The 17730-nt window shown below is 39.7% G+C and overlaps 1 long non-coding RNA gene across 1 annotated transcript in view; it reads right to left on the reverse strand.

The window, feature by feature from the left end:
- Positions 1–17682, reverse strand: part of LOC131143104 (uncharacterized) — an 88720-nt gene extending 71038 nt beyond the window's left edge. The window contains exon 1 of the long non-coding RNA XR_013629410.1: positions 17618–17682. This is a non-coding gene — a long non-coding RNA (uncharacterized LOC131143104). The remainder of the gene's footprint in view (positions 1–17617) is intronic.
- Between the last annotated feature and the right edge of the window lie 48 nt (positions 17683–17730).

The following is a 17730-nucleotide window of genomic DNA, read 5'->3' on the forward strand; positions in this document are numbered from 1 at the left end:
CCGTTCATTAAAGTGCAAATGTAATATTTGGAGTGTAAGATGAGAGTCCAAGGACCTAAAAGTAAAGTTTGTGTACAAATGCACCCCAAATATCCACTCTCAACACATATTTTGTAAAGGTGGGACATCATCGATACCAGGGTAGTAACGGTATCGGATTGAGACGTTTTATTTTCACATATCTTTGTTTTTTTTGGTGTACAAATGTATTGTGGATATTTATATATTGTTTACAAAAGGGAATCATTTGTTGACGTAGTTACATTAGCTTATATTTTATTTAGCTATATATTTTAAGTCACACAACGCCAAAAATGCATAATTAGGTTGAAAAAACATACATAAGTCGCACTGAAGTATAAGTCGCATTTTTTGCGGGTAATTTATTTTCCAAAGTACTTGACCAAAACTGACATTACGTCCTTTTGGAAGGCAAGTTCTAACAATAAAAGAATAGAGAACAGGCTGAATAGGTGTAAGATATGCTAACACAATGCTTATTCAGCTACACAAAAAATAAACATGAACGGAAAAGGCGTCCAGTGTTTATGTAACAAATAGTTTTTTCATTTATAAGTCGCTCTGGAGTATAAGTCGCAGGAACAGCCAACCTATGAAAAAAAGCGCGACTTATAGTCCGGAAAATACGGCACATGTATTTGACATGGTGACAAAATATCGAGTATTTTGTAAATAATTTGGGTTTTTCTTACAAGCGAATGAACGCATTGTGTATCATTGAACGCTAACCTATAAAAAAAAGTGTGACTTATAGTCCGGAAAATACGGTATATACACCTTTTTAGACATATCTGGAATGTTGTTTGGTGATAAGTAGAATAGTAGTCTTCAGGTTTTCCGTCAGTCTCGATATTTTGGCCACTATTGTGCTCATTTAAAAGATGTTTTCTCTATAAATTGGGTTACTCCTGCAAATTTACACAAATTTACTTAACTTGTGCAAACCTCAAGTCGCAGCCAATCAAATGGCTTAGCTGTTTGTTTAACATGCAACTTGAACTTTTGCGACTTTTCCCTCAAGCCTCCCCCTCCCTCACCCATCATCTCCCCGTTTCTACCGCTCTCTATTCTTAGACCCTCTAACACTGATTAGTGGTTCTTGCGGTTGAAGCCGGCGATACCTCAGCCTGGCGGGCTGCAGTTAGAAATTGCATGATGGCTTTTTGATTAGTAAAATGAATGATGTTAGTTTCAATTAATCAGCCACAGCACTTCCTGTGTGAAGATTTGGTCTTAGCTCACACCTATTAGTACGAGAATGAGGTCATAATATGTATACTGATCTATATTTCCAACAACAAAGGCTCTCCTATACTTCGGCCGGTCATACCAAGTGTCTCTTCCTGTGTCGAGCGAGCTAAGCGGCCAGGAAGCAACATTTCCCAGGAGGTTGAGGAGTCCAAGTTGTGTATAGCTTGGAAAGGGGCGCTGTCAACAAAGACGAGCCTTTTGGCCTCACACGTGACCTGACAACTTCCGGGTCATGCCGTGATAGCGTTTGTGTGGGTTATTCCGAGTGCCAGCGGTGTTTCACATGACCTCCAACACATCACATTCCTCAGCACAAATCATCAAACCCTTTTCTATCCCTGCTCAACACACACACACACACACACACACTCTCCTAATGACAGTCATCTTACGTCACAGTGGATCATATCCGTCCAAACACAGAGATAGAATTTGTCAAAGACAGCTGTTTGATGTGTGAGCATTAGACCGGGCTGAGTCATGGGGGTTAATGGCGATGATGAGCGGGAATACAGGGGTCTTCAATGCGGAGCTCTCTCTTTCTTTGCGACCATGCATGACTGGGGATCATCATCATTAGAGCCAAGAAATTAGGCTGTGAGATCACAGATGATAATCTTTTTTTTCACTTCAAACATCCCAGTAAAGTGTGAGGTTTTGGACGTTATACTTTTTTTTTTTTGGATCAACATAATCCAAAACTGGACACTGAAGTTGGAGATTTTGGCCTATTAATATGTATTTTTAATATGTATTATTAAAATTTGTAATACAAAAATATATCTGGTATTCACACATTTGACAAATTCTTCATTATGTAATCATTTTGTAAGTGCTGTGTTTAGATATATCTGATAATAATAGCAATAATAATACTGCCGTAAAAGTGAGATATTTATAGGTTATCACAGACAAACCATGTGATGATCTTATTATCACATACTATTTAATCATGAGCTTATTATCACGTACTATTTCATCAAAAGACTATTTTGTTTCCAGAAAATGTTCAGTTTATTACACGTATTATATCTAAACAGGGTAAACACAATAATTGCAAAAATATTTCAACAATAATATTTTTATCAACAGTCTTATCTCATCAATGTCTGGCAATTAAAGATCCATTAATCAAGTTTGGGTTTTTTGGTGACTGGAGAAGCACTAGGCACTAAGCACTTGTGTGCTGTTCTCTGATTGGTTGTTTCACGGGCACGATACCAGAGCAGCGCGCTCTGAGTGGACAGCTACGGGGGCTGATACTGGACATGGTTAAACTCTATATTTTATCAGTATCACTGCCCTGGGCTTTGACACAGTATCATTTCGGCCTTTTCCCGTATCATTCATGGGCGGTTTCTAGGGTACAGGGCCAATTAATACTGTAGTATGTGATAAGAGGTAATATCATAGATTTTTCTGCCGATAATTTATTGGCACACAAGTGATGACATGCTCTACAATCTCAGTATGTAAGTAATCGTGTGATTTTTGCCCTGGCAGTTTGGTCGGGACTCAAAGCAACCACTGGAATGACATTCCGACATTGACATTTGTCAACATTCCAATGGAACAGAGTACCCCCAAATGATCCTGGTGTGAATACAAACCTAAAAGGGACTTCATTCACTTCTACAATGCAGCACTTTACTTGAAAGAGATCTTATCAACTTCAACCAAACATTTTAAACAGCATAAATTACCATAAGAAGAACATGTCCACAAGGCAAATTAATTAGGAGAATGTAGATAGTGAAGCCATAGATGGGGGGAAAAACAACTTGCCAACATGGTATCAGGTTTTTTTTTCCACGGGTATGGGTTGGGGGGGGCATGTCATTTGCCTTTTCAAAAACAATTCAGGAAGCTGTAGGAGACTGTGCTGACATCACACATCATTGTCTACTGTTGCGATAAAGATCATGTATTTGTTCAATATACAGTGGTGTGAAAAAGTTTCCCACTACCTTTTCTTTTTTTTTGTGACACTTGAATGTATCAGATCAAACCAATGTAAATATTAGTCAACTATAAATGTAGTCAGAATGTTGTATTTTCATGTTAAACGATGACAACGTTTCAGATAATGGAGGTTTGCGCATTTGGAAGTGAGCCTTGAAAAAAGTTTGGACTGGCTCAAAATGCTCCGTTTTCAAAAGGCGTGGTAAACCTGGCCCTTTGTGATGTCACAGAGGGGTGGACTTCCTTATATGGGCGTGGTTGTAAGACAACACATATGGCTGTATGTTAAAATGTTGATTGGAGGTAAAAAAAAAACAACCAAAAAACACGTCTACCAACTCCTGTAAAATTAGCGGCACAAACCGGAAGTGTTTCTATGCACTCAGGAATGTGATCAACCACAGCGGAGTGGGTGTGCCTGGAGGCGGGATGGGGGGTGGAATACATTAAAACAGACCGTTTTCACAGGAACCACAAAAATGCAAAGAAATACAGCTGAATAGGTGCAGATTCTGGAAGAACCATAAAGCTTTGTGTGCTGGTTATTGTGTGTAGCTGCTCTACAGGAGTCCACAATTCAATACAAAAGGGACGAAAAATGAGCATAATAGGTCCCCTTTTAGGTCTCCCCATGCGAGCCGGACTTCCTTATATCGTCTACAGATTGCCACACTCTGAAATACTGTTAAATGTCGACTTGTAAAGGATATGAATAATTATTAACCGACATGGAGAAGATTAAATACATTGTTAAGCATGTCTGAAACTAATTAACCGTACCATGCCAATGTTTGCCTTGTTTTGCCTTAATTGTAAGTTTAATTTGAGCATCTCAGGGTTATATAAGGATGCGCTTGGGTAATGTGGTGGGCTCCCAAAGCTCAGAAACTTTACTTCCCAAAGCTAGAAAAAGAATTAGAGATATATAACGGGACAATTGTCATGTTTTCTGGCTTTGCACACTGTCACTTGTACTTTTAGTACAAGTGCCCCCAACCCCCCCACCGGCAAAAGAAAGAAACTGATATCTGCACTGTATTCATTATACTGCCCAAATGATAGCCCATTTTCCCATTTCTTGGCTGTATTCATTTTAATTCATACTCTTGTTGAGCCTTTTCCCTTGCTGTCCTGCTGTACTCGGTCTATACAGTCCATGCTATCTCTTAATTCCCCTGATTGCTGGAACTGAAGAAGTGCAGAAGAAATTAAAAAACACTACATCTAGAAAAGTTTTGGAAAAAAAAACTAAACTAAATTGACTCTTTGAAGGCAAAAAAATGTCTTATGTTCATTTTGCTTTGCTTAAATAAAAATATACCACGCCCCCCCACACCAATCAGTCTCGTATTTAATGTGAGCGCTGGTGGAGGGGTGGCATTGCCAAAAGGCAGCTCATCAAAGCACATTTTCAAAATAAGACCGGTTTTAGTTCCTCTGTTCTGTTTCTTTTTCCATGGTAGATAACGCAACGTTAATTGTTACAATGGATGACAGCATTCTCTATTTTCAGCACCTGTCCGGTTGGTGTGAAACGGGCAAGGCCACACAGATCAAAGGCAATATGACTGCAATTGTTTTAAAAGGATGCTTGAGAGACAGCCAAGAGACAGAGACCCAAATTGGGCCAAAACAAAGCAGTCTGGGTGGCGTTTGTGTGTGTATTTAGGAGTGCAGCGGGGGTGGGAGATGTCAACATTTTGTCTTCCAAGTGCCCATCTCCATTTGCATAATATCCATTCCTCATTAGCTACAAAAAGAAGACAGACAAGCTTACACAAAACTCAGCTTGATGAGGGAACAATAGTGGCCCTAATGGGTCACATTGAGGGATCATTTCTTTAAAAAAAAAAAAAAAAAGAAGAAATCACATTGAAGTGTTTTGTCAGGTACTTCTGAAAAGTGTAACTTTACACTTTAACAGAAAGTGCAATATCAGAAAAAAATGCAGTTGCCTTCAATTCCCTCGTCAGGATCTGTTGACTTTTGGCTCTTCAAAGAAAGTAAAAACAAAACAGATAACAGGCACAAAGGACATTGGACATCACAATGATTAATGTTCTTTCCAGACTAGTGTTGGATACCTTGCACATCACACAACATCAGCAAACTGGGAAAACATCTCTCGGGCATGTCATCAGAGTTGCTTTACCAGAAATAAAGTCGTTTGTCCGTCGACTTTTCACGGCTTCACGCTTATGTTCATTTTATGTATGAAATTTCTTCTTAAATTTAAAAATTTCAAGAATAAAAATGACAAAATGAACTACAATACAAATATCACAAGCATTCAGAAGATGCATTGCTATGTAGTATTCTACACTGGTCACTAGGTGTCAGTAATATCCCTATGATGTTTGGTAATCCACACAGTACACCACAAATTGATTGTGGAATAACAGATTTTCAATGAATTATTTCATAACAGGCACAATAATAATAATAATAATAACACATGAATCATAATAATAAGACAAGTTACTGTTGTGGCCATACTCCACGAGCTAAACCTTAACTCTGAACCCAAGTCACTTCCTGTCCTCCACCATTCAGAAAATATTGCATTGTGATTGGAACACAATAACATATTGTTATGTTATATTGCGTAATACAAGTGTAAAGGTGCCTATAGGGGTGTTGTTTTATGTGTAGATGTCTCTAATGATGTTTAAAAAAATATTTTGAAGGTCGTAACAAGGTTTCCTAAGCTCTAACTATGAAAATATCAATTTATGAATAAGAAGTCTTACTTATTCATTTATCCAACCATCCATTTTTTATACCGTTATCCTCACTAGGGTCGTGGGTATGCTGGAGCCTATCCCAGCTGTCTTCGGGCGAGGCGGGGTACACCCTGTACTAGTCGCCAGCCAATCACAAGGCCTTGTCCAACCAATTAAGCGCAGGGTGTTGAGTGTTGAGTGATCTAGGTTTCCAAACTAGAACACGAAGCAACAAAATCCATCAAAAAAACTCAAATTAAAATCTAGTTGAAAAACCTGATAGTACAAATGTACACACAGCTGGCACAGGGGCAGGTGTAGCAGAAAAGGGCTGATCTGTGAGTGAATAAGAACGCGGGGACAGCAGACAAAGATGGATGATGGATGGTATTGATAGAGGCGGCAGAAGCCCTGCTTTATCTGGGCAGCAAAAAGCCAGACCTGCCCGGGTGATGGGTAGGCTGTCAGCCCTTTGTTTATGACCACCACCCCATCTCTCATTTCTTATATGCCCGAAAAGCTAAGATCACTCAAAACTTCCTCACCGTTTTATATCTCCATCTGTGACTTAAATCTTTTTTATATTTGAATTTAAGAAAAAGCTGTTTTCTTGTTTTAGACAAATAGTTGCAAACCCAGAACACATGTAAAAGTTGTGGAGGTTGGCGTATAGAATATAGCGCAAATATAGTTTGGACAATTTTCCAATGGTGATCATTTCAGATGTAGAAGTCAAGAGACAAGGAGACAATAGTGTGAGAAGCCAAGAAGAGACAGCAGATAGTAGACCTAATTCAGCTACAGTATATCCCCACGAGTAGGATGCTTCCAATTAACGATGGGTTGGTTTATCAGTCTCCAATGGCCGATTTCTGTTTTTAATCATTTTTTTCCTCTACATGGGTTTCTCTCCCTCTATCTGTCTTTCCCGCTCTTATCATCTTAACCCCCTCCCCCCCTGCCTTATTTCCCCCACCCCATCCATGATGAACGTTGCCCGTTTCGCCATGTTCCTAAGCCACAGTCAGCACGTTTACATCCACTAAATCAGTCACATTTCTGAAATTGTTTGGTTTCTCAATTTTTCACAGTCCCTGTTTACATGCACTCTTTTCTATTTCGATGGGGAGGGCCAAATGCTGTGTGCGTCCAATATGCTACAGGGCAATTGTGGTCATTTTTACTTTTTTAGCTAGAGTACATTAGCTATTGTCGAACAAATAACATACTGTAATTTTCGATGTATGAGCCATTGTTTATTCTTAAACTTTGAACTCTGTGGCTTATACAGTGTGTGGCTAATTTATGGATAAGTAATTACTTCAGAACTACAACAAATTATTTTAATACTGTGAGGAAATGTGAGTAGTCAGTGAAGAAACGGTAGCTCTTTCTTTGGCAGGACCCAATAACGAGGTGTCAGAGCACAGGAAGTCATAACAGTATTACAATATGGCTCAGAGCACACTGAACTCATCACACAGCAACTTAACTCAAACGTCATACCTGAAAAATACACAGAAAATGTACCAATACAAGTTTAAAATTACCCCAAAGTATTTTAAAGTTTTCTCATCATGCATTGCATCGGCCAGGGTGATGCAATGACGTCAGCCTCCCTCTCGGCTGTGGGCCTCTATGGTGGACAGAGGCAGCATTGCCGCGCCATTCATCCCGTTCATTTTCATTTACTGTATGATTAAATAATTAATTAATTATTGTTCCAGGCCTAATGCACATAAGACTGAATGAAAAATTTCGAAAAACGAAAAATCGTTTTAATCTTGCGATTAAACTTGTGACACAAGATGTTGCCTAATAGCCATACTATGATGTATAGTACGCTGGAAGGAACTGCTAATGTGTGAGTCCATGTTATCTTATTATTTTCTCAGATAATATTTACTATATTGAGTAATACAAATGTAAAGGTGACTATATGGGTGTAATTCCATGTTTTGAGGGCTCTGGCAATGGTACAAACTGTAGGAGATCGTAAACAGGTTTTCTATGCCATGCCATAACTTCAAAAATATTGCATTTATTAATGTTCAATCCAACTTTGTGGAAATTATCACAGTCGGGTCTAAAACCAATTAATCTCGGTAATCCGGCGGACCAGATTCAAATGTTTTGGAGGCCAAGATGTGGCCCGTGGGCTGTAGTTTGACTAGCCCTGCTTTAGCATAACTGAATTTAGCTTTGAGAATGCTTTCAATTTTTTTCCTCAAGCTGCTGCACCTCCTCAAAAGTATTCTGGCGCCTCCAGGGGGAGGCCTGCCTCACACTACAAGATAATAAGCCAAACCACTGAAGAAATCCTTACATTGACCCAAAGGATGTTTGATCAGTTCTGTTCTGAACTGAACCGAGTGTAAATACAAACCCCAAATTGGTTTGCGTTTCCACTTTGGGCCTTACAACATGTTAATCAAATCAACTTTATTTGTATAGCACTTTTCACAAAGTGCTTTACAGAATTAAAACAATTACCACAATTAAAAGGAAAAAAACAAAGAAACAAAAGAAAACCCCTCCTTCCCACCCTCCATACTAGACCCACACACACACACACGCACGCACACACACACACACACACACAATCACACACAATCACACATAACGTGACATCACACGGCCGCAAAGAGGAATGTGACAAAGCCCATAAACAAAACACATTATAATCACTTCATTTTTCTCTTTTTGATATACCACTCCAATCTGTGCAAAGAGGTGATGATTCACTTATAATCCCATCACTTTGTTGCCATGGTAATGAACGGGCGCTGATGTGCAGTTGAAGGAGATGTGGCGCAAATAACTAAAAGCTCATGCTACTTTAATGGCTCTGCTCAATCACCTTTTCTCTTGATGATGTGTGTGACTTTCAGTGTTCTGTGCAAATCGCCAGTTTATGCACAAGCGTGTGGAAGTGTGCGCCAAGACCCAATGCTGCCTGCGCTGGTCAAGGTGCTTTGTGCTTTTTGTGAGTCAGGTAGTTATCTCCGTCCGTGAGGTCGCCCGATGCCTCATGAACAGCAGAACACCAAGCATACCAATCTTTGCAAGCAGAGCAACGTGTGCGAGGTTGTTGCTAGCCACATCCTCTTGGGTGGGCTATAACTCATCTCCAGGCAAGGATAGGGTCTTATCTCAGTCCCCTTCCGCAGGCCTGCCTGCCGCCTGCTCTGTCTTAGGAAAGGATTTTCTGGTGCCCAGTGTGTGAGTTATAGATGGGGTTAAGGTGACGGAGTAGGCCTGTCTGTTTGAGTTGTCTTACTGGATTTATGTCTGGATGTGCAGAGGAATGTAAAAAGGTGCGTACATTTATACAGTAGGTGCGCGAGTTTATAACGGAGATTGATATACCCGAATTGTGCCGGACTCATCTTCATTTATCTCATCTCATAAAGCAAACTATTATTGTCATAAGTTATTTAAACATGTGAAGGGCATCTTTACAGTTGCATCTGAGCTTTGCCCCTCCCCTCTTCCACACACACACACACATCCCTATATGCATCCCCTCCGCCCTTCTACCCCAACCACACCGCCTCTCTCTCTCTCTGTCATCTCGGCCTATCAATCAAAAATGTATTAAGTCCAGAGTCGGGCCGATCAAAGGCAGAATTCCTGGGAGAAGAGCAGATAAGGCCTATCTCATTAATAAGTGCTTTACCATCGTAGAAGCCTGCGCGCCTCGCCACACCCTGCCTGCCTCCCTTTGATATCTAATTATCCATCCGTTACATTCTGTCAGAGAAGGAGAAGAGGGAAGACTCACAGTGTCATCACAAGCAAATACTGTTGCTTGAGTGGATCAGGATCGGTACGAGTGCGGCACCAAAGACATCACGAAGTACAGAAAATCCAAAACGTGCACAGTGGCACATGTAAACAAATGCAAATAAGATCTTTTTCCAAGAGATACCGGGCTCGGATTTGCATGGAATACCTCACAGATTACGTCAATACACGGGAAGCAGGATGTACTTGGGATAGACTTTATACATGCATACCATTCATTCATTCATTCATTTTCTACCGCTTTTTCCTCACGAGGGTGGTGGGGGTGCTGGAGCCTATCCCAGCTGTCTTTGGGCGAAAGGCAGGGTACACCCTGGACTGGTGGCCAGCCAATCACAGGGCACATATAGACAAACAACCATTCACACTCACATTCATACCTATGGACAATTTGGAGTCGCTAATTAACCTAGCATGTTTTTTTTGCATGGTGAACGAGTGGTTAGTGCTCAGGCCACACAGCTAAGACACCCATGTTAAATTCCACCCCCAGCCAATCACAGGGCACATATAGACAAACAACCATTCACACTCACATTCATACCTATGAACAATTTGGAGTCGCCAATTAACCTAGCATGTTTTTGGAATGTAGGAGGAAACCGGAGTACCCGGAGAAAACCCACGCATGCACGAGGGAGAACATACAAACTACAGAGATGGCCAAGGGTGGAATTGAACCCTGGTCTCCTAGCTGTGAGGTCTGCGCGCTAACCACTCAACCGCCGTGCCGCCCACATGCATACCAGTCTACAGGAAAACCTCATAAGTATCCCTCTTTAATATAAAATATAAGCACAGTCGGCACAAAGAACACTACAAAAGGCTGATAAATAATAAGGCAATTAAGACAAAAGGAAACAACAAGAAAGGTAAATAGTCAATGTAAAAAGAAGGTGAAAATTAATGGACAAAGGCTGAAGAATAATAGATGAAGGGGGACAGAAGAGGCAAACTAGAGAAATGGGAAGGAATGGGGAATGAGGAGAGAAAGACTAGGGCATTCTTTTCCCTTCTCTCCTTGGTTTTCTGTAAGAGTAGCTCAGGAAGATAAGGCTAAAAAGGTCCGTCAGTCTGTTGCGGAACAATCCGTTCTGTGTCTCTCCCCTTTCTCTCTCTCTCAAGATGCTGCCTTTCTCTCTGTCTAATGGCACAACTCGGATTTCCAGTGATGCCTCTTGTGATATGGCTCATCTCTGGTGGCATGGTTTACTGACATCACTTGTCCGATACAATACATTCTCAAACCATAAAGTCAGAACAAGTCTCGAAATGACGGTTTAATAAAAAAAATATATATTTAACTCAGCAAATACTTTGGGCTATGTCTCCTTTAAAGAGCAAAACTTCAAACCAGTGTCATTTTGATATAAAGCATTACTTATTCAGAGAAACATTAAAAGGCTGAAATTATGTCTTCATAGCTATTCAAACCTTTGTCTGTAATCTCTCAGAGCAGAGCCAGGAGACAAACACCAACTGAGGATTTAGAAGAACAAAAACCAACACGAAACACAGAAGCACATGCTTAACAAAGACTCCAAAGTCTAACTCCACATCCTATGTCCTATTCCAAAAGAGACCTTCATCTGTAGGCATTCGTGCTATAAAGAGACTTTGCTTAAAGAGGAGAAAGGAGGCGTGTCAAAGATATGGGTCACAATGTTTACAAAGACGACTTTTAATCCAATTATAGTGTATCCCCTGCTTTTATTCCCCGTTTCATGGGATTAAAATAAAATGAAACATAATAAAATACAATTAATTTATGGGTGAGTAACATACTTTGTTGTTTTGTATGAATTGGTTGAAGAAAATCTAAAAAAAAGTTATACTTTTTTTTTTTTTTACTTGTGTGTTTTTGGCAGGAGATTTTCATCAAAACAAACACGGAATATTACAAAATGTGATTTTATTAGTTTATTTAAAAGCACATCTATATAGTAGTTTACCTGTAAATGATCAGATGCACCTATATGCTTCTCTCACCACCTTTCCTTGTCTCCGTCTGACCTGTTGTGAAGCTGCCTGAGGGTTTGAATAACTGTCTGGTGCCAGTCTGCCTCACCCCAAGGCCTTGCGGGAGACGAAGAAGAGGTCAGATATTTGTGTGTGTCTATGCAAATAAAAAAAGGGGGGGAGAAAGTACATATTTCAGTCATGGGACCCAAAAGACCATGCAGCAGGATATGCTGCGATCTTTATCGATAAACACGTCAAAGGCAATCACACTAATGGAACTAATAGAGACCACAACGATGCTCTATGTGTGCTGCCATTTTTTTACCATTAAACAAACAAGTCTCTATTCCAGTCCTTCTCAAATAGTGGAGCGGGCCCCCGGGGGTGGGGGTAGGGGTGTCAGGGGGCCAGTGAGGTGTATTTGGGCGAGGCAGTGAGGACTGTAATGATAACATTTCTTCAAAGGCTAGCAGGTGTGTTGGTGTCCTTAGATTAACTCTGTGAGCTAAAATGATGAGGCTGAAGCGCTCGAACCCCGGGATCACACAGAATCCATTGCGGCTCTGATCCTGATCCGGTTCGGCTTGCCGTAAAAGTGCCACTCGACACTTTGTGCTCAATTTATACACAAGTCTTACATGTTTGATTAACTCGCAACATTGCCAAAAATTTAATTTATTTGTACAAATTACTGTTTACGCTGTACATTGTTGTTCATATTTGATGTAATCTATGTATTCTCCACATTATTATTTATTATTTATTATTACACGGGAGCCAGGCAACGACATTTTGTTGGCAATTTCACTGCTGTGTTATTGTGCAATGACAATAAAGAAAGTCTATGTCTATTTTGTGAGAGTTATCAATTTCGGCTCAAATTGTAAAGAACGTATGCACTTACAGGACTGTAAAATATTGCTCATTTTTGTGTTGTTTTCCTGTGATAATTAGGACAATTTGTTGTGAATTTAATTTATTAAATAGCCACAATTGTGTTTATATTACTGAAATACTGTATTTGATTTACTATTGTGTTCAACGTGGATGTCACAAAATTTGTTGTAAGAACCGGCATGCTTGAAAAGTACAGATTTGGCACCGGAATCGTGTAATATGTAAACGACACCCAACTGTAATTTCTACAAATGCGTCATCAGCCCTGACAGCCCTGATGTCAGAGCGATGTTTCTGTCAAAATATTCCGTATTCATATTTCTGGAATTTGAAGATGCCTTTTGAATGAAAGGCCAGTCGCGTCAATTGAACCTTTACGGATTACCATGATCTGGATGAGTGGAAATCTACACAGACACAACACACTAAGCTGGTTCGTCCGCCTGATACCTTGCCAATCCGAGCCGAGCGCAAGACCAACCAGATTGGCAACCTACAAGAAGATGAAAGAGAGGTCAAACTTGCAGGGATGAACCTCTTCGGAGGTTGACCACAGCCTAAGGGGTTTGCCCGCCTGGGTGGCACGGATCTGGTTGTCATTTAGTTTGGTGAAGACTAAGAAAGTCTTCATTTTCTTTTCTCTTCCCAGGATATGTTGGCTAACATGGTTTGGGAAGGGGTGACGGGGAGGTCAGGAGGGCTCCAGTCGACTGTGCCCTGAGGAGGAATCCTGGGGAGGGATCGCAGAGTAGTAGTTGAAGGGAGGGGATATTCCTCTGGGACCGCTGCCCCTCCCGAATCAAAAATAAACAAACAGCGGTCCTCTGATCTAATCTGGCTGAACTAAAACCCTCCAAACAAGCCGCCTAAAGCAGCTACTAGACTGGACATCGGTTTGTCATGCGCCGTAGTGTTCACAAAACCCTAAAAAAATGTCTTTTTGCTCATAATTGAGCGAGTTCCATTTAAGATACTGATGTGTGGACTTGCTTTGAACAGACATTTTACAAACAGTGCGCAAATGAACGCTTACAGATGTGACAAGAACTCGGGCTGTGAACTACAACGAATACATACATTAACTGCTCGGTCATGTTTGTACACATAACAGAGAAACACAGCCAGAATTATTACACAGGCTTCTCGCCAGGGAAAGTCAACATGTTTGGCTCATTGAACTCACCATAAACATTCTCTCCCCGTGTATTGAACAGCTTTCTACAGTTTGGACAAACCTGACTAACAGACATCACCACAATGCAAAACAAATTCTCTTCTCCCCCTGCACAATGTTCTGTCAGCTGACCAGCCGGAGAGACGATGAGGGTGAGATTAGACCAATCAGGGGTCATGCTCAGGTTATCACAACCGGTCGAAAAACTAAAAACAGATGGAGAACATATTCCAGTACGACTCAACATCTACTGTCGGACTCGTATCTTTAGGCCCCGTATTCTCCCGCTCCACTGGACAGGAAGAATGTTAGATTTTGTTCCGATATGGAATTCTAGCTCATGTAGCGTTGATGGCTGTAGTAATAATTTTTTTCCATGAACATTTTATGCAATCATGAGCCACCTTTTATTTCTAAATAAAAAGGTGGTGATGGAAAAACAAAAACAAGGCAGATGAGATAAAATGATGGAAATATGTCCGTTGCCTTATCACGGATGCTAAAAATAAAAAAAATAAAAAAATAAAATCTTAAACTGTATTATGGAAAGCAGGAAGTGAACAAAAAAATGAAAAAAACAAAAATAAAATAAATAAATAAATTACAAAAAATAACAACATTAAAAAAAAACAAAAATTTTAATATATTAGAAAGGCAGGAAGCAAACAAATGTAACAGTTACTGATTGTAAAAGTACCAGATGGAGGGGTAGGATTTAATAAGCTTTGCTTCTTCCTACTCCTTTTGGACATGTGGAACTGGGAACTGATTATGGGATGCACTCAATTGCAATCTGATGCATGTTCAAATGAAATAAAACCATTACCATTACCATAAAAAGACCTCGAACACAGCAGCATTTCCGAAAATATAAAAAAATGCACTTACATTATGAATCACTTCAGGAGTCTGCTTTGACTGTGTTTGATGTTATTGAAACATATCATACAAAGCGTGAAACATATCATACAAAGCGTATGGAGATATAATAATTTAAACAACACAAAATAAACATTGTGAAGTCTTTCTCACAAGAGCAAACATTTGTTTAGTAAATTTAGATTTGCCCAGATGCCTAATCTGTTTGTTTTCCACTTGCGTCGCTGTTTTGCCCATTTTTTTTGGTATTATCATTCCATCTGGAATTCAGCTCCCATTTGTGATAAACGTAATGCCCCTCTCCGACTCTTACACTCCCTCCTCCACTCCACCTTTCAATGAGATGTTGATCAACGGCGCTGTTGCACGAGGACACGAGACTCTTGTCACGATGGAAAAAACAAAAACAAGGCAGATGAGATAAAATGATGGAAATATGTCCGATGTCTTATCACGGATGCTAATTGTTTCCGTGTGGGAGGGGAGTGTGACGGCGGAGGGGTGCACACGAGGGAGAGAAAGAGGAACTTGAGAATATCCTGCATGTGCCTTTGGCCCGCGCCTGACTTCAGAGCTAAGCCCTCTCTCAAGAGAGGGTCAACACCAGGTTCAACTTTTCACCTCGGCAGCACTAGAGAAGACACTAAATACCAAGGATTACACTGCGGCGCGCTGCAATATTGTCTGGCCTTCCACTGTGTTTTAGAAGACACACAACTTTTAAAACCTTCAATAATGCAAGGCAAATACAATGGGAATCCATCACCATGAAATCATCACAATCATCAGCTTGCCTAAATTGCGTTATGAATGAATTTACACCACCTGTGTTTACATTACTTTCATGCGTCTCCGCAATCAATTGAGACGCTAAGCATACAAATGTATTTTTGCTACGTTTTACACATTTGTCTGCCATTAGCCGGCCAGTCAACAGAGATTGTAGAATTAACAGCCCCCCCACCATAACAATAAGCATACAGTAGCTTACTGTTAGTGCATTTGCAATAAAAATATTCTGAAATGGTAATGGCTTAATTTTACTTGAACAAGCATAAAGTCACACAGAAATCCATCACATAATTCAGTTCCAAAAATATTGAGTTGTGTATATACACACAGTACATATGCATGAATATAATGTATTCATTTGCAGATTACATTGACTTTTGAACTTGTGTTATCATAGAATGTATAAAGTATTAGAATAATTGAAAAATTAACAGACTAGGATAGTGTTAAAATAATTGTAAAATAAATGAATGGAGTCACACGCTTTAATATTATAATAGACCTCTTTTACACAAAACCGAAGTTGCTTGATATGACATGTTTACTACGGACGCCTGAAACGTGGTTTCAATTACCTGCACAACAACTGCACTTTTTAAAATGCAATACTATGCCCAAACTTTTAAACAGTTAAAAAGTACACAATTCAGGAAGTAAAGTGTATAATGTGTTTTAAATATGCATTCTAAACCAGTGATTTATGTGATAAAATTATCACTTGAAATGAAATACACAAGCACTATAATGATAATGGAGCAAGTATTGAAGTGCCCTGTAAGAACTGTTGAAACAGCAGTGGCCCGTCAGCTAGTTCTGATATATTAAAAGATATAAATTATTATTTTCTGGTTCAAATAAAAGTCAACTTTACTCTACAGAAGAGCCAATTTAAAAAGAAAAGGTAGTAATGTTTTTAACAGGTCCCAGCAAACAAGGGGGCATGCAGGCCACAGTGCATCATGTCTGCTGATGCACTGCGGTGGACCTACTGTACAAGTATGCTGGCATGGTTTCTCGGCGTGTGGGTACGGGGGTCCGTGTCACCAGTTAGGTGAAGCCGCACAGGCGGCTAGTCAGCTGGCGTCGGAGGCTGCACAGCCGTCACAACAGACCACGCGTCGAGGAGTCGCATACCACATCACCCACATGTGCTCACACAATGAATGCTCAGTGCTCTGCATCACGCACCAGCGGCAGCAGCAATGTGAAATATTCACACAGGGACAAAAGGTAGATAGACAAGCAAGGGGAGGGAGGGAACAACAGAGGTAGGGGATGAGATAAAGCTTGAAAAAAAAGTGAGACTGAAATAGAAAAAGGAGCAACAAATTGGCAAGTAACATGGGGACAAATGTCCTATCGCACGTGTGGTTTCAAGTTGCTTCAAGTCATTCAGATGAAGGGAAAAGTTGCTGAAACTATTCATTAGAACAAACATTAAGTACTCAAGTAAACTGGAAATTAAAGTTGCAAACATTGCTGCTATATTGATGAGAAGCAATTATTCTAATAGATTTCCAAGTATTAAAACCCCTGAAAAGTTACATATTCTGTGTGACTGAATGAATTGTAGTTTAGAAAAAAAATTATGATAATTAAACCAACAATTTACCTCGTACTTCGGTATGGGACAAAAATAAAAAAATAAAAATAAAAAACAATAAAAACTATATTAGGAAAGCAGGAAGTGAACAAATGTAACAGTTACTGATTGTAAAAGTACCAAATGGAGGGGTAGGATTTAATAAGCTTTGCTTCTTCCTACTCCTTTTCGACATGTGGAACTGCTAACTGATTATGGGATGCACTCAATTGTAATCTGATGCATGTTCAAATGAAATAAAACCATTACCATAAAAAGCCCTCAAATACAGCAGCATTTCCGAAAATATAAAAAAATGCACTTACATTATGAATCACTTCAGGAGTCTGCTTTGACTGTTTGATGTTATTGAAACATATCATACAAAGCTTATTACAATTTAAGGATATAAAATAATGTGGACAATATATTAGACTTATGGTGATTAATGTTCTTTGTCATGTAAAGAAATTGACATTTTTTGTGCACTTTAATAAAAGTTCTTCTGTAGTTCCCTTACATAAAACTCAAAACAATACAACAATTGAGTAAGAAAAAAGTCTTTACCTGCAGGAGTGTGACTTCAGCCGTAGGGAACTGCAGCCCTTCCGCAGCTCTCTCCCGCCCTCTGCTGGAGTACAAAGAGATGTAAATATATATATATATATATATATATATAT

The sequence above is a fragment of the Doryrhamphus excisus genome, linkage group LG11 (assembly GCF_037039965.1).
Source record: "Doryrhamphus excisus strain RoL-2023G ecotype Guam linkage group LG11, RoL_Dexc_Guam_v1.1, whole genome shotgun sequence".
Classification (NCBI taxonomy): domain Eukaryota; kingdom Metazoa; phylum Chordata; class Actinopteri; order Syngnathiformes; family Syngnathidae; genus Doryrhamphus; species Doryrhamphus excisus.